The following is a 20,780-nucleotide window of genomic DNA, read 5'->3' as shown; positions in this document are numbered from 1 at the left end:
GAGGGCACGCAGCTCCACTAGCCACATCACTGCAAATGTAAAACACATCGTTTGCTTAACATAGCAAGCCCTAGTCAATCACTTTCTACTGCCAGGAAAAGTATAAATCAACTTAAGGACAGAATACTAAAAGTTGATTCCAGCTTTGGGCAGGAAAGGAGAAGCCACAAAAGGAATGTTGCAAAGTTACATTTTCTTTATATGAATGAGTACAGCCTCAGAAGAAATTGATCCAAGCATACATCACAACATCATGCTATTCCCTTTGAGAGTAAACAAGTGCTATGCAAAGCACAAAAAAGTAGTAAGAAATAGTATACAAAAGAAAAAAAACTGAAGTCACAAAACTAAGAAAAGGAAAAATAACTAAATCTGGATACTATTCACTATACCTCTCCATATCTTTCTGTCTTGGTTCCTTCATGATCATACGTTGCTTCCTACATTGCCTTTGTTTTTTAACCCCTACTCTCCATCCATTCATTCTTCCTTCATATATGTTGTACTATTCAATCTTCATTCATTCTCTATGATAAAACCAGCTCAATGTACTTCTTTCAAACCTGTTCTTGTATTCGTTCCACATTGATTCAGCATCCATTCATTCTCAACTTTTACTACACATATTCTTAAACACTCCATTCCCACCACATTCAACTTACTTCTCTGTTTCTTCTGACATAACTAACTCTCACTTCCATATGCCAAAATGGGCAGAAACACAGCCTTTTTTCACTTCAGTGAAGTTCATATTACCCACTACTTTTGTTCCAACATTTGCATCTCCATCTATTTCCTCAACTCTTTACCAAGGTACAAACATTCATTTACTTGCTCTAGCTTCTACCACACACACACACACACATCTATCAATCTATCTATCTTGCAATTACTCATTTCCCCTATTTATTTATTCAATTTATATAGCCACCCATCTCACATACATGTCTCTGAATGGCTCATACAATTAAAAACAAAACAACAAACAGTTACAAGTAAACAACTAAAATAAAAAACATTCAAAACCAATTAAAACAGTACAAAACCATAAAACTTAATTTGCAGGAGAGTACAACCCATACAATTGCTAACGATACAACCAACTGACGGGCTCCATACCACCACTGGATCCCCAGGCACGATGACAAAACCATGTCTTCAGAGCCTTCCAAAAGGCCAGTAGGGTCAGGGCCAGTTTAACCTCGGGGCGGGGGGGGGGATGATGTTCCAAAGGGTGGGTGCTGCAGTAAAAAGGTCTCTCCTCCTCATACACATCCACCTTGGTTTTTGATACATGTGCTAAGCAATCCATTTATTCTCAAATATCCTTAATTTCCGTTATACACACTCTACTGCAAAACATTCCATATTAAGATTATTCACTTTATCGTATGCTGTAAATCAAGACATGTACAATAAACTTCCTTCTCACATTCATATGTTTCTCAATGACCTGCTGAACAGCTTAGCCCCTGCCTGGCATAAAGCCACACTGTAATTCCATTTTAATCATTGTCTCATATCCTTTCAATCAGAAGTCTGTCACACCCCTTCCCAAGTACACTTAACAAATTAATCCCCCAATACACTTTGCATTCATTCTTCCTATTTTACCCTGTATAAATAAGGGTATATTAACGACATTCTTCCAATTCTCAGGGATGGATGCAATCTTCACCAGACATGAAGTATTCCCTGGTAACAGTAAGGACAGTACCAATCAGTTGTGGCATATATGCTAGAAGCACAACTGAAGTTCAGTTTTATCCCAAAAATGTTTGCACTACTGTATTCCAGCTAGAAGTGAGCACTTAGATTAGGATTGTCAAAATTAATACATATTTTATTTTGAAAATACATAATATCTGTAAATGTGTTTTCATCACAATCTCTTTTTGTTGCACATCAATTTTTGATATTATAATTTCACAGTTGAGTCCATGGGATACAGCACCTGCCATTATCTGGATTATGCCTATTGACCCCAGTGCAGAGCAAATTAGTCATGCCTGATGAGATAAGAGGGATCTGAGTATAAAAAAACATTAACTTGGATTTGGATGTTTAAAACCCTGTGGTACAGTCAGTGGAGGAATTTCTCTATCATGCATACTCAGGGCTCCCCAATGGCAGTCCCCTTATCCAAAGCCTGTTCATTTGCCAATATTTTTATACCATCTCTACCACTTTCCATCCTAAACAAAGGGTCACATTGTGCAAAGACAGAAAAATGATTTCAAAATGAAGTCAAGGAAAATTATAAAAATGCACTCATCTCTTAAGTTTACAGTGTTTACTTGGACATAAGTATGCTGATTTCAGAAGAACACATTTCCAAATAATTTGCAATGCAATGGTCATTTGCATAAAATTATTGGTTTGCATGATTTCATTTGACAACAGAATCTGAATGTCACTTAGTAACAGATTTGCTTATTCCACAATTAATATGTTTGGATTTTATTGCACAGAGTGCGTTAATTTTATATTAATGTTTCATTTCCTTCCAAGCACCCAGAGTTTTCAACAGGTGCACATACATCCTCTTGAGAAAGAGTTAGGTTATGCTGGGTAAAAATGCCATTTATTTTTGTTTTTATTTTTTTTAAGAGTCACTGGCATATTAGATTACTCCAGTGATCTCATCCCTCCACATTCCACATGCCATTGCTTGTCTAAACAACAAGATTCCTTTAACTTGGTTTCCATCACAACAGCAAAAGCATTATCCTCCTCTCCAAGTGCAAGAAGGAATTCATTTCTCTTCATATTGAGATTAGAATCACAAGTTACCGCTGTTTCCAGAAACCATGATCTGACTCGCTGGGGCCTTCTTTAACTCCAAATTGCTTCCGCCCTTTGCGTTTCAAGGCAAGGCATGGCTTAGCATGAAGCATTCTGTAATGACTGAGGCACCTGGCCCCATATTTGTCATTCTCTTGAGGTCATCAGCCAGCTGTCTGTCCTCTCAACACTCAGCTTTGCCAAAACAGCCAGCGCATTTTCTGCTGTGCTCAGGTTTCCAGGTCCGAAATCCTCCAGATAGAGCAAATCAATCATCCCTCCACAGAAATAACTGCAAGCAAGCATTTTCGTATCCTTGAGCAACAGCTCTGGCTGGCAAGGACACTGCACTCAGCCCTGAGCCAGGATCCATACAACACACTTGCGCTGCATGGGGGGATACATTATACTTGACAACCACAGAGCTGTGGCTACATTTAGGCCATGACTAAATCAGGCTTTGCATGCACTTAACTCAAGGGAGTGGGGGAAGAGAGAGAGAGAGAGAGAATGTCATTAAACATGAGGGACACTTCTTAATTTCCATTAGCCCCTTCTTGGCTGTTTGCAGTTCTTCATATACACAACTGGAATTTGAAGGCCTGGATTTCTCATCACACCAGTAGTGCCTTTGCTACCCTACAATACGTTGTCTCTTTAACAGAACACTCGAGAATTTGAGCAGTCACAGGCTCAAGCCATTTGCATTCAACATTTTTCAAGCAATCTCATTAACGTCTCTGGGAGCAAAATGGGTTGCAGGGAATTTTAGCTTGAATCCTGTTGAATTGACTGACTGAATTTGTTTCATTTTTATTGATTTGAAGGATAAATATGACACTGAAGTGGATTTACTGAAGAATTGTCAGTGTAATGTTGGAATTAGAATAGGAAGTCCTAAGTTAAATCAGCCCACCATCTTTCAACTTACATACTTCATACAGTCATTTTGAAATAGCCCCTGCATTTGGAGCTTAACCTCCTTAAACAGCAACAATATAATGCTATTAATGATCATGAATAGCACTACTCAGAAATAAAGCAATACTTGAGAACTACTGTATAGTCCACAATACAATGCCTTATTTGCCCCAAAGGCAGAATGCAACGTTAGCTGCAACTTCACTTTAGGTCAATGAACCATCCTGCTTGAAAAAAATTGCCCAGTTCTAATTTCTCATCAATGCAAGATGCTTTAGAATTTCATAGTTCTAAATTTCAAAGGAATGAGCTGGAAACCAAGAAGTGTGTGTTGGCAGACATATTGTTGATGCCAAATGCCATGTTATGGAGATAAGAGCTAGAACAATCAAAAAGCTAGAAACCGATCAAACAAATTTCAGGATGACACACAGATCTCCAAACATGATTTATCCCAATAATATAATACAACACATTTGCATGCTTGAACCTGATCAGAGCTACTTGATTCCTACTACTTGTTAAGTGGACACAGTATAAAATTTCCCTACAATCTGAATCTGGCACTACCTAAGCATGGTACATATGACAGTTACCGAGATTATCTGTTCCTTAATCTACCCCCAACTGCATGTGCTACATGCCAAGGGCTAATTACTCATTTATGAATTTAACGTGGGTGATATTATTTTACAGGTCTATTTAAACATAGGAGCCAGATCTCAACGTAGCTGACAAACTTCAAACTGAATAGTCAAGAAGTAAAATCCATTAAAAAGATATTTGTAGTGGGTAGTGGAAAGAAAAATGCTCTATATTAACTCAGTGTTCCCTGTTATCAATGCACTAGCTGCTATTGGCCCAAACACTGTTCTGTTTTTCCTATTTGTTACCAAAAAAATGTACATAGCTCATTCCATTTTATTATCCCCCTTCATCACACTATGATGAATTGCAAAAAAATGCAGTTTAAAGACAAAGGAGAAAAGCAGAGACAGAGAAGAGGCTTAGCTTCTTACAATAAAAATAAGGAGATCTTTCTGAGAAATATTGAATTCAGATCACTGCTGCAAATGTAACACTGAGGAGCAAATACAATTTCCTGAAATGGAAGGAGTCATTAAGATGGAAACCTGTGGATCTTTATTTGCAATGTTTTACTCGGGGAAGAAAAGCTAGGGAAATTATATTACAAAAGTAGAAGAAAGGCTCTTGTTCCATTTTTGTCTGCCAGTGACTTTCACACACCAATCAATTACAGGCGCTTATTTCAGCTGTCTTGCGCTTTTTGCCTGCCAAATAGGTTAGGCTTACAGTCATCAATCAATGGCTGACAGTTACCTCTGCAAATTTATGTACCCAAGCCATAATCACAAAAAGGATATCACGCCAACTGATTACATCTGAGGTGGGCAAAAACTTTTTGGACATGAGATTTTAACAGTATTTATAAAAAGAAACAAGAGCCAGAAGAAATATTCTGAATACAACTGAATTCTCTGAATTCAGTCTAATGAAGTATCATTAGATACAGTAGCTTCAACAACAATTCCTTATTTTGAGTTCCCTTGGAAATAGAGTGAATTTGTTTGTTTATTCATTCATTTATTTATTTAAAATTAGATGTATATGGCTGTCCACCTCACCATGCTAGCTCTGGGTAGCTAGCAATAGATAAAAGACCATACAAAATTTTAAAAAACCAAACAACTGGTTCACCAAGGTAAAATCAAATCTAATAAACTAAGAACACCCCATGGGCTCTGGACCCCCATGCCTAGAAGCATACTCAGGTCTTTAAGGCTTTGAGAAGGCCAGAACAGTTGGGGTAAATCTAATCTCGGGTGGCATGGTGTTCCAACAGCAGGCCTGCTTTCAAGGTCCTTCAAGATGACATTCTGAATGTCAGGCTGTAGACACAAAAAGTCAAATACTTTTTGAGGTGGTTTTTTTTGGGGGGGGGCTGATTGCTCTTCTTTTAAGGCTATAATTTTTCTGAGACAAGAGCTTCATTTTCTACCTGGTATGGAAATAACAAATAATATGGTTAGGATACAGCAGACCCATTCAGTTAAAAAATTAAAAATTTTCCCTGTTCATAGGTAGTGCCCTACTTGGTTCAGTAGAAAAAGGAGGGATTCTCTGCAGCCTTCTTTACAAAGGACTCCAATTTATATTTTTGGCTAGCAGAATTCACTATTTCAATATCTACCTGGCCCGTTCGATATGGCAGGGTTGGCACGCTCCAGGTTCCATCGATTAACCAATGCCATCTGTCTGGACCCTAGAAGTGCACCTTCTCTGTAGCAGCACCTGCCCCCTGGAATGAGGTTCCCCCAAAAATTCAAACAGCTCTCACCCTATTGGTATTTTGAAGAGCTTTAAAGACCCGTCTCTTCACCCAGGCCTTTGGAGAGCATGACTGACACCCCTTTCTTCCTTTTTGTTCTGCTCTGGGTTTGTTTTCTTTGCCACTGTTGTTCTTTTGTGCTGTTTTGTGCTTTTTGTATTGTTGTTTTTAAATATTTTAAGAACTGTAGACCACCCAGGGTCGCTGGGAGTCAGGTGGCATATAAATTTAATAAATTATTATTGTTGGTCACACAGTAGCTAGATGTTTAGACTGGATTTGGCATTTTTATTCACCTATCGAGTCCTTCCCAAGGACCTGGGATAGGCAGATGTTGTTGTTTGATGGTGTTAAAGTTATTGTCACAGGATATAAGCTGTTCCAAGTAAAGCTGCCTTTTGCAATTTGCTGATGGTGAAAAAGGCAGCTTTACTTGGAACAGCTTACATCCTGCAAATGTAATAAATCATCATCATCATCATCATCATTTGAGGAACTGCCTCCACCCAATTATATCTGCCCGGCCCATCAGGTCTGGCAGAAGAGGTATGCTATGGGTCCCATCTGCGAAGAATCTTGCAGGGCCTTGGAGACAGGCCTTTTCCACCATGGCTCCCACCCTATGGAACATCATTCCCCCCAAGGTGAGAATGGCCCCATCCCTGACATCCTTCCAGAAGTCCCTTAAAACATGGTTGTGTCATCAGGCTTGGGGATCTCAAGGAAGTGATGAATTAGTGAGATGGCTGTATTGCCTATAATGATAGCTCTCTCTGCTACTCTGTCGTTGGTAACTTTGACTGGTGTTTTTAATTGTAGAATGCTTTTTTTGGTTAGTTTTTTATGATGTGTTTTTATTGTCCGCCACCCAGATTCATGTTCTGTGAAATGGGTTGCTATATAAATGTGATACATATACATACATACATACATACATACATACATACACACACACACACACACACAAAAGCCTATCAATAAGTCAATGACTGAGTCAAGCTAGATAATAAGCTTTGCCACTCTGCAGAAGAATAAAGTGTCTCTGTGTCCCCTAATATAAAAATGGGTTCCACATGTACGCATCCATGGGTACACAAACTGTACATAAAAATTATTTTAATAAAGGTGAAAATTCAAACTTTTGGTGGCCCATTTGTAAATTTCAAGTGATATTTTGGGGACATAATGATTTGGGGGGACATAAGGTGAATTTATGTTGTAGAAGGCACCCAAATGTTGACACACCTTTCTTTGTACAGTTTAAAGCAATCTTTTCAGAGGTGGTGTCCTCCCAATATTCTGTTCTACAACTCTTAAAATTCCTAGCTCATCCAACTGCTAGGTGCTATAGCCCAGCCCATCTTGAATGACACCAACTTCAGGGAACAGGCTTAAATATTTTGAAGTACACATCATGTCTTGACAGATTGCTTGCTGTAAGCTTTCAGAAGACATAGAAGTTTTGCATTAAACACTAGGTGGCAGGAGGATCTGTCTCTTCAGGGCCACCTGCAAACAGAGAAGAGCTGAGGTAGAACCTGTGTAAATGGGAGGATTAGAGGCGGCAAAGGCCACCAGGAAGGGCTATTTTAATGCTCAATATTCCTTGGGATTTTTTTGCTTGTCGCTTTTGTTTTATCATAATGGGAGCAAAACTACTGTGCACAATGGACAAGAACTGCCTGGATTAAAAATTAAGATTGTCTTCACAACCAACTTTGCCCTTCTCTGCCCACAGCACTGAAAAACAGTGACCTTCTACACTTGTTCCTAAAAACACAATGGCTATTTTTCCCACTGTGTTCCACTGCAATTTAGAAGTTATTTTGTTATGGGCACACAGTCCTTGATGTGAGAGTTAAGACTGTTTTCTTAATAGTTAATATAACTGTTCTCTTTCAGGAAGTCATATTATCCTTTCATCCAGTCTACAATATATTACGGTGCTGGAAAACTGAACTCATTCTCTCCAGCTGAAACAGCGTATGGAAATGTCATAGAATCATAAGAAACTGTCCTATACCAAGTCAGACCAGTGATCTATCTAGGTCTGGATGATATAACCCAGAACTCCTCATCCTCTGTGAATTTCAACACCGAAATCTCAGCAAAGGTATATTGGCTTGTGATTCTGAAAGGTGAGGTTCACACAGCTGGAGAGCTCCCAGTTTGGGAAAGATATGCCATGAATTGACTGGTAGATAGCTTTCCAGTCTTCAGGCAGAGGTTTTTTCCCAATCCTACCTGGAGAGACCAAGGGTGGAAGACCTTGCGACTTTCTGCATGCAAAGCGTATGCTGTACCACTGAGTTATGATCACTGAGGAATCAGTACCTGAAGTACAAAAATTCACTATCCCAAATGCTCTGTTTTGTGGGTTCTTTATGGCAGTAGCAGCAACACCCCACTCATCCCCCCAAGTAACCAGCCAGCCAATCAATAACACCCAGAGGAAATGTTCAGAGTAATACCTTGTGAAGTGCTGAAGCAGCTGCTTGTGCAAGCTCTAAAGAACTTTAAAGGAGCTCTTCTAGACAGCCTGCTAGGAAGATAGCATGAAGGGGCTTGTTCCCAATTTGCCACTATTTTGGTTCCTGAAGCAGTTGTATTAGTTGGGCCTGGCCTGGTCTGGTGTCAGCCTCCCAGGTAGGCCAGACAGGAAACAAGACAAGATGAGCTAATTCTATTTTATTGTAAGGTTACATTAAAAGAATCTTGCAAGTCTGAAAGTACAAATCTCCTGCCATCTCTTTTTACAGCTTGATAAGTTAGGCAGATCCTTTCTAAGTTTCTTTCTGTGCCCGTTATTCAGCTCCAGGCTCCTCTCCCTTTTATCTGATCATTCCCTAGGCAGCATCTCTTTCCCTCACCTCTCAAAGTCATTCCCACATACCATTACATCTGGTCCCCAGTCCCCAACAGTTATTGATACTGATTAGGGTTGAGAGTGAGTGAGTGGCCCCAAGTCGCCCGGAGAACTTCCACAGCTAAGAGAGGATTAGAACGTGGATCTCTCTGATGCTAGTCTAGCAACTTAACTACTACACTACACTGGCACTCCTAAATTAAGATCACAATATTTGAACAAGTATATGAAAATATGGTGAAATGAGCTGGTAGATTACAAGATAGAGGAGGAAGGAAAAGGGAAATTCTAACACAAGAAGTCCCTATTTTGCATATTTTTCAATTAAGCAAGTTTTCTACAGAAGACATATAGGCACTGTCGACCCAAGGTTCTCACAGGCAATGTCTAGCTGGAAAATAGATAAATATATCTGATTCATTTATAGACCATTTTTTCCCAGTATCTACAAAGAAATAAAGTAGGGTAACAGAGGAAAGCTAATGTATCTTTTTAAACCATCTATTGAAAAGAAGGGATGTTTGGGCTTTATTCTGGCTCTTTTCACTAACCTGAGGAAGCCTCACAAATCTTCCTCTGTCCTGTGGCTATGGAGGAGAAAAAAGCCTGTTTTTTTAAAAAAAAAAAAATCACTGCATTTCTTAAAAGGAAAACAAAATGAGCCCAGTTCCAAAATGAAATACTGTAATTTATGATTTAGTAGCATTTTATTAATAATTGGTCATTGTCTTAGAAAGCTGTTACAGATCCAAGTCCCTTGGGAAAATAAAATCGAAAGAGTTTTTAAAGCAAATTCTAATCAATTGTTATCACGCTGCCTTTTCTCATAAAAGTTTATTTTATGAAATCCAACTTTTTAAAATTATTATTATTTTTCCTTTTATATTGTTAAAAATCTAAGTCTTATTCAATTGCCTTAAAGAAATTAAATATGATACAGAAATTGAAAAGAAAGCTGATTAATCATACTAAATTCTTGCATCTGTTATTCACAAAATGGTGCCTTCCAAATGTAATAGACTATAACTCACATTGTTCCCAACCACTTCCAATGAAAGTTATAGTCCAACACATTTGGAGAACATCAGTTAGAGAAGAGTGACATATATAATAATACCTGGAGACAGCAGAATAGAAGCGAAAGAACTGGAGAAAATCACAAAATACAAAGACCTGCAAATAGAAGTAGAATGACTATAGCAAAAGAAAGCAAAGATAATACCAATAGTTATAGGCGCCTTAGGTGCAATCCCAAGACATCTGGAGCACCACTTGAACAACATCAGCATTGACAAAATCACCATCAGTCAATTGCAAAAGGCAGCTTTACTTGGAACAGCTTACATCCTGCAACAATACCTTTAACACCACCAAACAACAACATCTGCCTATCTCAGGTCCTTGGGAAGACTCAAGAGGTGGATAAAAATGCCAAATCCAGTCTAAACATCTGGCTGGCTGTGTGACCAACAATAATAATAAGTAATTATTATCATCACGTTTTGTTGTATTTTTCTCTTTCTAAAAAAATAATTTCCAAATAAATTGGGAAATTATCCAAATTTTAGCATATTCAGTAAAATGAAGTTCTGCAATCTTGAAACAGAAAAAAAGAAGGAAATACAGGTAGTTAATGGCTTATGTCCATTCATTCAGCAACTGTTCAAAGTTACAGCAGCACTGAAAAAATGGATGTACGGGCGGTCTTCAAAGTTCCAGCAATTACTTGGGCGCCTGGCTCAAGATTATGATGCCACAGGAAGCCACAGTCACATGATTGCCATTTGCAATCTTCCCTGCCAGCTTCCCACAAGCAAAGTCAATGGGGAACCAGCAGTGAAGGTTGCAAGTCTCTCAAGTCACTCCCACGTTTTCTCCTGTCCACAGCACACACCTCCACAGCCTCCACTGGCCCTCCCAGGCTCCTCCCGGCCTCCCCTGACTCACACACAGCATCCCCCACCCTTAACTATCTGCACGTCTTGGGATTACAACGGCAGTTGGGACTGCCATCACTAAGCAATGTAGTCACATGACATCACACTTTACAACCGCATCACTTAGTGACGGCAATCCCGGTCTCAACTGCCATCAAAACCCAAGGACCACCTGTATAACAGAACATGTGATTTAACATAATCTTCAAGGGCCTTATTTTAATGTTAATGTAGCGGTTAATTCCTTGAGAAGTTACATCATAAAAATGAAAATGAGTGTTAGATGGCCAGAGATCTAGAAATTAGAGTCAACAGACTGCTTCTGTCATTCATTCATTCATTCACAGACTGACTGACTGACTGACTGACTGACTGACTGACATAACTCTAAATAGGATGAAAGGAGCATAAAGAGAAGAATTTCCCCCCCAAAAGCACCAAATATATCACGTATAGACATTGATTTCTCTGACTGTGGCTAGGTTTTCCTCTATTATTTGTAAAACATAGTAGTTTGACATCAATTTTACCATTATTTCATTTAATTACAATTTTTATTTGCTGTTTCAGACTTTGTCCTCTTTCTTTTTTAAATTGGTCAATGATCATAATAAAGTTTATTGATTGACTGAAAGTGAAAAGAACTCTCAACTCAATTCAGTATGAATTGGAACAGAACAGATTTTAACTGAATATACTGTATATGCCGAATTTTACAAGAAGAAAAAATGTCCATATAGCTATGAAACTGGAAACCAAACCATTTTCATAAGTATTTATTTTTATTATAAGACTATATTCAGCATTTTCTCCCAGTAATCATAACCCCATGTTTTCATATTTTTATTTTAAAAGAAAGCCTCTGAAGCAAAAAGAAAATAAAATGTTGGATAAAACACAAAATTGGGGAGGGGGGAGGAGAATAAAAATAAAGCAATTGATCAAACAGAAGAAGCACACACACACACACACACACACACACAAAGTGAAAACAAAATGGAGATCAAGCCTATCACCAACCAAAGTAGGAAATGGTAAGCATTTTAGAGTTTTCTACAGAAATGAGGAAGAGACACCCTTTAAAATAAAGAATGGCCCAGGAGTCAGGATGTTGCCCCTGGATTTGAGAAATAACAGTCAGGACCATAAAAATTGGAACAAGGATAACTGTTTTGGCATTTGGCCTCTGTACACCACCACATTGGAAGTGAAAGGAAACACACCCAGAGGTGAGCAAAGTCAGGACTTTCAGCTGTAATTCAAGGGGTTTGACAAAAGTGAGGCACTAACCATTCAGGCAGTACAGCCAGTGGCATACACACACCCCCATCGTTGGTGGCTCATAAGTAATGGAACAAACCAACATCATGACAAACATAAGGATCACCATAAAATCCTTTGCAGTCAATGACTGCCTGAACTCTGGAACCCATGGACATGACCAAATGCTGAGTTTCCTCCCTCGAGATGCTTTGCCAGGCCTTTACCGCAGCTGCCTTCAGCTGCTGCATGTTTGTGGGTCTTTCTGCCTTCAGTCTTGTCTTCAGTAAGTGAAAAGCATGCTCTATTGGGTTGAGATCAGGTGACTGACTTGGCCATTGAAGAACATCCCACTTATTTGCCTTGAGAAACTCTTGGGTAGCGTTTACTGTATGTTTTGAGTCATTATCCATCTGCAATATGAAGTGGCGTCCTATCACTTTGGCAGAATTTGGCTGAATCTGAGCAGAAAGTATAGCCTTATACACTTCAGAATTCATCCTGCTGCTTTTATCAGCAGTCAGGTCATCAGTAAACACCAGTGACCCAGTTCCACTGGCAGCCATACATGCCCATGCCATAACACTGCCTCCACCATGTTTGACATGATGTCGTATGCTTTGGATCATGAGCTGTTCCTTTCCTTCTCCATACTTCTCTTCCCATCATTCTGGTGCAAGTTAATCTTGGTTTCATCAGTCCAAAAAATCTTATTCCAGAACTGAACAGGCTTTTTTAGGTGTTTGCTGGCAAAGTCTAATCTGGCCTTTCTGTTCTTGAGCATTACCAGTGGTTTGCACCTTGTTGTGAAGCCTCTGTATTTACATTCATAAAGCCGTCTCTTGACTGTAGATGTTGACAATGACATGCCTACCTACTCAAGAGCGTTCTTGACCTGGCTGGATGTTGTGAAAGGGTTCTTCTTCACCATGAGCAGAATTCTGCAGACATCCATTTTAGCTGTCTTCCATGGTCTTCTAGGCCTTTTGCTGTTGCTGAGCTTGCCAGTTAATTCCTTCTTTTTCAGGATGTTCCAAACTGTTGTATTGGACACTCCCAATGTTTTTGCTATCTCTCTGATGGGTTTATTTTGTTTTCTCAGCCTAATGATGGCCTCCTTCACTCGCATGGACATCTTTTTGGACCTCATGTTGAGAGTTCCAGTGAACAGCTACCAAATGCAAATGTAACACTCAGAACACCTCCAGGCCTTTTACCTGCTTGATTGGTCATGGGGTACCCAGGAAATAGGCCACACCTTGCCATGCAGCTGTTTGTCAGCCATTCGTTCCATTACTTATGAGCCACTAACAATGGGTGTGTGTGTATGCCACTGGATGTACTTCCTGAATGGTTAGTGCCACACTTTTGTCAAACCCCTTGAATTACAGCTGAAAGTCCTGATTTCACTCACCTCTGGGTGTGTTTCCTTTCAATTTCAATGTGGTGTATACAGAGGACAAATGCCAAAACAGTTATCGTTGTTCCAATATTTCTGGTCCTGACTGTATCTTCTCTCTCTCTCACACACACACACACACACCCAGAGCATGTGCGTGTTCAATGATATTCTAAAACACTGCTTGCTCATATCATCTTTGAAAATCACAACTAATTTGCTGCACCATCAGCTGCAAAGCTGCCAGTTGGAGAAGAGAAACATTAAGCTATTCAATGAAAAATAACGTTAGAATTGCTTTCCACAATCTTTGTGACCTCCAGATGTGGAGATTATAACTTTCAGCATTCTTAGCAATGGCCATGTTGGCTGGAGAACTCTGACTTAAGCCCATACATCTGGAGGGCACTCAGACTGGAAAAGGTTCAGCAAGAATCATCAAAATCCTGGAGTGAGTAAGCCAAAAGAAACCTTTACTTTCTGAGTTCTCTGTGCAATACTGTAGAATACAGTGTGAAAAGGTTATACAATGCCTTCAAACCTTATTAACTCTAATGCCAGCTCCCATCACATTTCAAGATTCAAGCTCATTTCCACTGGTCCCTCAAAACTTTGTTTAAATTCAAGCAAAATAATGTATAACAACCCATTTAAAGCAATAAAGCAAAGGGTAAAATGTCAGTTAACAATGTTATGAACTGTCTTGCTAAATTGATTGGCATTTGGGGGAACACTTCTAAAAACAATCTTCACAGTTATAAAGGAAGAGCAGAAATTGATGGGGTTCTGCTGAAAGAACTGCTCAGTGTCTCATTTTTGTTATAGTTAGATCTTAATTTCTCTAGATCATGGGTTGGCAACCTGTGGTCCCATAAGTCTTTTGGGGGCTTCCAAAGCCCACTCTGAACAAAAATAGATGAAGTAGTATCCTGCCGTTTGAGTACCAAATATAAGAAATTTTTACTGTAAGCCCTAACATATATAATACATTTAAAAGGTAAAGAAACATTCTGTTTCACATACCCCCAGACCCTGAACTGTTCCCTGGAAAACTCAGACCACTTTGCATCACAGCATTCCCTTCTGCAGCCTTTGACCCTATTAAGAAGCATTAGTCCCCATCCACAAAAACTTGCCATCTCTGCTCCCAATTATAATGATTTAGTTTCTTTATAGTTTTCTTTCAGTATATATATGTATGTTAGCTTTCTGAATGAGCAAACAGGGAGGGAAACAGAGGTTTGGCAAGGATGTTAGGCAGGGGAGATACTTCTCCCCACTTTTTCATTTTCTTTTCCACTGTCTTTATTCATTCCAGGCTAGTCCTCACCAGAAAACAGCTTGTGGGACCTCACGACCAGAGCGAGCAAACAGTATTTTGTTGTCTCAAGATAGCTCTTGGGATAAAATGGACAGGACAGGCAAGGACAGGAAAGGAAAGGAAGAGAGTATGCATCCTGTATAAAAAAGAAGACAGATCACTGTCCTAACACAACAAATGAAAAGTAGATGTAAGGAAAAAAGAAGTGGAATCTGCACAATACAACAAAGTATGCTACGAAGTGGCAGAAACATGTAATGGGAGATATGGGAAAGGATGTCTGGTGGAATGATGATGCAAAAGAGACTGTGGATGAGGAAAAAAATATAAAGACATCATTGCTACAAAAATGAAGATGAATATATACATGTATGTGTGGTTGTGTATGTATGTAGACAGAAAAATATTGCAAAGAATATAGTCAAAAACTATACCTACTGAAAACTAAAAACTATTTAAAATGGAATTAAAACTGATATTATACAAGAAAATGGATGAAAAGAAAGGCATACGTGCTGTGAGAATTTTGAAATATTGTGAGACTGCAAGTGTAGACAAGGCAACTAGAGAAATGTTAAAATATAGTTTGCTTATGGAGCGACACTATGCAAGTGCATATGTAGACTGCACCTGCATCTGGCAATTGGAGAATGTCATTATTGCTCTCCTAAAGGTAACAAATGCAAGTGCAGGGCAACTTTATGTCAGGCAGGGGCTATGTAGACCAGTTTTTTGCTCTTCAGCAGGTCACTGAGAAACCTATACATGTGAGAAAGAAAAATAACTGGAAAATTGGTTTATTTGGATAAAAGCTATCATTTATTTATTATTCACAGGAGAGGTAACCTGATCCAAGGCCCTCCAAAGGCAGAGAGTAAGGCTCAGCTGAATGGCCTGACAGGTCCTCAGGAAAAGCTCAAGCTCTCTCTGAAGCCTATCAGGGTCCATTAGTCAGCTGGGTTGGAATGGAGGGGACAGCAACAGCAAACTGAAGAGCAACCAGAAAACGATCTGTCCATGACAAAGATCTGGTGGCAGTGTCCTCCAACTTCAGCTCATGTTGCAACTGCTCCAAGATAAAAACAGGATTTAATATGTGCGTCAGGCCCTTGATGACCCATGCGACAAAGAATGTAGAAAAAAAGATTTAGTATATATTGGTTTATTTACAGAAAGTGTATAATAAAGTGAAAAGGCTGGAATTATGAAAACTTTTTCATAAATATGGAATGGAAATAAAGTATGTATGGGAATAAATAGTATGGTTCAACACCAAGTGAGAAGTAAAAAAAGGATGCATGAGATATCCTTATTTATTTAATGTATTTATAGATATAAGTTTAAGGAACACTTGCAATATTACAGGTATGTTGGCTGGGGATGCAAATGCAAGTGCCCTTTGTATGCACATGAGGTAATGTTGATACAGGAAGTCCAAATGATTTGCAGAAAATGTTAGTTTGTATGATGCAACAGAGAGAACGGATATAAATTGCAAATTATATATAAATGGCAAACAAAGCAAATAGATAAACTTGTGTACCTTGACAGAATGTCTATAAAGATGGGAAAATGGAGAAATTTTAAGACATGCACGTGCTGGTAGAAACGTAGTAGGGAGTATGTGGTCTATTGCAAGGAATAAATTAAAAAAAATGAAAAATGGCTGTGTATAAGAATGTGTTTCTTTTTCATGCTTGGTTTCCACATAATCTTAAGGCACAGCAGATAAACTCACATATTGCAATAAACCAAAAGCAAACACATTCCTTGCAATGGTCTAAATCAGTAAAAACACTATGTATACACTTAGATTATCCTGCCCAAACTCAGCTAAAACAAATGGAGCTGATGAAAAAATATGGTTTGGGTTTAAGGAAACTCTGAGGTAGGAGCATATTTCATGTAAAGTTCAAAGATTTACACTCAGATTTATTGAAGATTAAATTCCCATAGAGCAAAGGTCTCAGGCATGCAGCCCACTGAGTTTTAAATTTAAGGGACTGCCACACTCCAAATTCAGCCGGGGCAATTCTTCAGGCCTCTGCTCTCCACTACTGTCCTGCTTGCTGCCTTTCCGCCTTAACCTTTTCATCATTGACCTGCCTCTTCTCCCACTGTCTGCTCATGTCTGTGGAGCTTTGTTGAGAGACTTCAGTCTCATATGCAGATGGGACAGCTGCTGAGATCAGTATTTGGTTGAGTTTGTGTGCGCTAGTATGAATGCATCCCACCAGTTAGAGCATTTTATGTAATGTGGTCCCTGGGATTATTTAATATATTTATCAAATATATTTCAAAAACATAATCTTTCCAAGATGGCTGACCAGTTTTTAAGCAAATATTCTCCAGTTTCTTTATTTTATAGCATTATAATCCAAGACAGGATACTTTCTAGGGTAATTGTAAGTTGAAATGTAAGCAAGAGGTCCTGATCCTGAAATGTGTCATTTCCTAATGTTTTCCTTCAACACAGAAATAAAGAGGATGAGGTACATTTTGCATTTAACACAGGAGGATGAACTTACAGCTTTTAATATTGCTTGTGGAAGGATCCAGAGACACTGAAAAAAGGCATATTGGTATTTTGAGTTGTAGATACTGAAAAAGTGTTAACTGAAAAGTATTAAGAAAAATATACCAAAGAGTCAAGAAAATAAATCATATGAATTACTTAATAATGAAAATTCAATGCATATGAGTAAAATACAGTGGTACCTCTAGTTACGAACTTAATCCATTCCGTGACTCTGGTTGCAACTCGAGTTGGTCTGAAGTCGAGGTAAAATTTCCCATAAGGTTCAGTGTAAATCCGGTTAATCCGTTCCGCCCTCCGAATTTGGTCGCACCACGAGGCATATTTCCCCATAAGGTTCAATGTAAATACGGCTAATCCGCCCTCTGAATTTGGTCACACCCTGAGGTAAATTTCCCCCATAAGGTTCAATGTAAATATGGCTAAACAGTTCTGAAACATATGCATTTTATTTTTAAACCTCAAAAACCTTCCAAACGCCACAAAAACCTTCCAAATGCCACAAAACACACCACAAGCCTCACCGAACGTCTCCTTGCTACCGCGATCTCGCCCACAGGAAGCCGCGACTGCGTGGCAGCAGGGAAAATGGCCGCGGATCCTGTTCGTAAGTAGAGGCAAGTTCATAAGTAGAGGTAAATTTTGGGGGCCGGAGCTGGTCGTATCTCGAAAAATTCTTAAGTAGGGGCGTTCGTAAGTAGAGGTACCACTGTATATATACCAGAATTAAAAAATAACTCTAAAACTATTTTTAAATGAAGCATTCATATTCTTTGAGGTACTTTTAAATAAATCTTTTTTTGTTCTCTATGTATTTTTAGTGCAATTACTTTAGGTAGTGGAAAAAGTCACTCTCTTGAAGGCATACTTTCATAGCCTTTGATATTGCTGGAAATTAAAAAAAACACTTTTTAAAGAAGTAAAGACTTCCGTATTTTTTAAAGATTACATACACCCACGTGCTACAGGACTATCAATCTGAGCAGAAAAACATTTTAGCTCTGCATCATAAGTAAGAGCAAAACTGCTTATTAAAACATTAATCACAGTTCATTACATTCTGTCTGCCAAACATTTCCCATTACATCACTGAAAATGTGTATTAACTAAAACCTGATTCTGACAAGTTACAGAAGTGTAGTGTTTCTGCAGTTCAGTCATGTGCAATCTACTTTTTTTTTTCTTTTGAAAACTTACAAAATTGATTCTGCATTGGCAAGCTAGTACAACTATTGGGAATTGGTGACCACAACAGGGTTGATTTAACTTGTGTTTCTTCTGCAAAATATTTCTGAAATTATTCCAGGCCTCACTACTACAGATTGTGCAGTTTATCCAAGACTATTTAACAACTTTTAAATCTGTGGAAATATACACATATGAATGCAAAATGACATTGTCTTGTGATGGTGAGCCTTGCTTAGAACAGTGTCCCGCAAGAAATTATAGCAAATAAAAAACACACACTACTCATCCAGTGATGGATTATTTATATTTTTGCATTTAGAAGGAGTTATGTAAAAGAATGATGCTGTTAAAGTGCTGCACTCAGTTTGCCAGCAAGTTTGGAAAACGCAACAGTGGCCATGGGATTGGAAAAGGTCAGTTTACGTTCCAATTCCAAAGAAGGGCAATGCCAAAGAATGCTCAAACTATCGCACAATTGCACTCATTTCACATGCTAGCAAGGTTATGCTCAAAATCCTACAAGTTAGGCTTCAGCAGTACGTGAACTGAGAATTACCGGAAGTACAAGCTGGATTTCGAAGAGGCAGAGGAACTAGAGATCAAATTGCCAACATTCGCTGGATCATGGAGAAAGCACAAGAGTTCCAGAAAAACATCTACTTCTGCTTCACTGACTATGCAAAAGCCTTTGATTGTGTGGATCACAACAAACTCTGGCAAACTCTTAAAGAGATGGGGGTACCAGACCATCTTACCTGTCTCCTGAGAAATCTGTATACGGGCCAAGAAGCAACAGTTAGAACCGGTCATGGAACAACCGATTGGTTCAAAATAGGGAAAGGAGTACGACAAGGCTGTATGCTGTCACCCTGCTTATTTAACCTATATGCAGAGTACATCATGAGAAATGCCAGGCTTGAAGAATCACAAGCCGGAATTAAGATTGCAGGGAGAAACATCAACAACCTCAAATATGCAGATGATACCACCCTAATGGCAGAAAGTGAAGAAGAACTAAAGAGCCTCTTGATGAGGGTGAAAGAGGAGAGTGCGAAAGCTGGCTTGAAACTCAACATTAAAAAAACTAAGATCATGGCATCTGGACCCATCAATTCCTGGCAAATAGAAGGGGTAGAAATGGAAGCAGTAACAGACTTCATTTATTTGGGCTCCAAGATCACTGCAGATGGAGACTGCAGCCATGAAATTAAAAGACACTTGCTCCTTGGGAGGAAAGCTATGGCAAACCTAGATAGCATAATAAAAAGCAGAGACGTCACCTTGCCGACAACGATCCGCATAGTCAAAGCTATGGTTTTTCCAGTAGTAACGTATGGCTGTGAGAGCTGGACCATAAAGAAGGCTGAGCGCCGAAGAATTAATGCTTTTGAACTGTGGTGCTGGAGAAGACTCTTAAGAGTCCCCTGGACTGCTAGGAGGTCAAACCAGTCAATCTTAAAGGAAATCAACCCTGATTGATCATTGGAAGGATTGATAATGAAGCTCAAGCTCAGATACTTTGGTCACCTAATGCGAAGAGAGGACTCTTTGGAAAAGACCCTGAAGCTGGGAAAGATTGAAGGCAAAAGGAAAAGAGGACGGCAGAGGATGAGATGGTTAGATAGCATCACTGAAACAATGAGCATGAAACTGAGCAAACTCAGGGAGGCAGTGAAGGACAGGAAGGGCTGGCACAATATGGTTCATGGGATCATGAAGAGTCGGACACGACTTAACAACAACAAAAATGTGAAGGAATAATATGGCTATGTAGCATCTAGACTTGACAATGGCTAATTTGTAGATTCTGCATATGTGCAAACCATTTTGATTTCATAACCAACCAACCAGCATTCCTTTTCCCATTCCTTGACATTATATACAAGCATTAATCCTATCTCTCTAGATACAAATGCATACATATATACACACAAATGATACATACATGTATGTTTTAATATATAATTACATAAGCCACTACATAAACACACACATGCACATTCAATCATGCTCAAGAACATATGTGCCCCTTTTCCAAGCTGTTTTAGTTACAGCTTCTGGTAAGACTACGTTCCATTTATTTGAGTGAATGTAGTATTTTGCTTTAGATCTCTAAGGTTTTGATCTCATTAAATCAAAAGTTGGTTGATACTGAAGCCCAGGGTACAAATACTGCAGGTCAGCCATCTTCTTTTCAGGATGGAGAATGAACCCCTGC

General features: G+C 39.0%; 2 protein-coding genes across 5 annotated transcripts in view; one reads left to right on the top strand and one right to left on the bottom strand.

The window, feature by feature from the left end:
- The window catches only part of TRMT5 (tRNA methyltransferase 5), a 49,568-nt gene extending 30,781 nt beyond the window's left edge, over positions 1-18,787 (top strand). The window contains exons 6-7 of one of the 4 annotated variants that reach the window (XR_015797664.1): positions 7,958-8,168; positions 14,836-15,668. The gene's annotated coding sequence lies outside the window, so the exon portion shown is untranslated. The other 3 variants (XM_088149732.1, XM_088149731.1, XM_088149730.1) reach the window with 3 other exon arrangements.
- Positions 1-20,780, bottom strand: part of MNAT1 (MNAT1 component of CDK activating kinase) — a 151,396-nt gene that overhangs the window by 14,605 nt on the left and 116,011 nt on the right. The gene's annotated exons all lie outside the window — the stretch shown is intronic.

Source organism: Python bivittatus, unplaced genomic scaffold (genome assembly GCF_059951505.1).
Source record: "Python bivittatus isolate LINGU-HERP-01145 unplaced genomic scaffold, Pbiv_v1 ctg000580_np1212, whole genome shotgun sequence".
NCBI lineage: Eukaryota > Metazoa > Chordata > Lepidosauria > Squamata > Pythonidae > Python > Python bivittatus.
The sequence above is the reverse complement of the archived record's forward strand: the minus strand, read 5'-3'. Positions and strand labels throughout refer to the sequence as shown.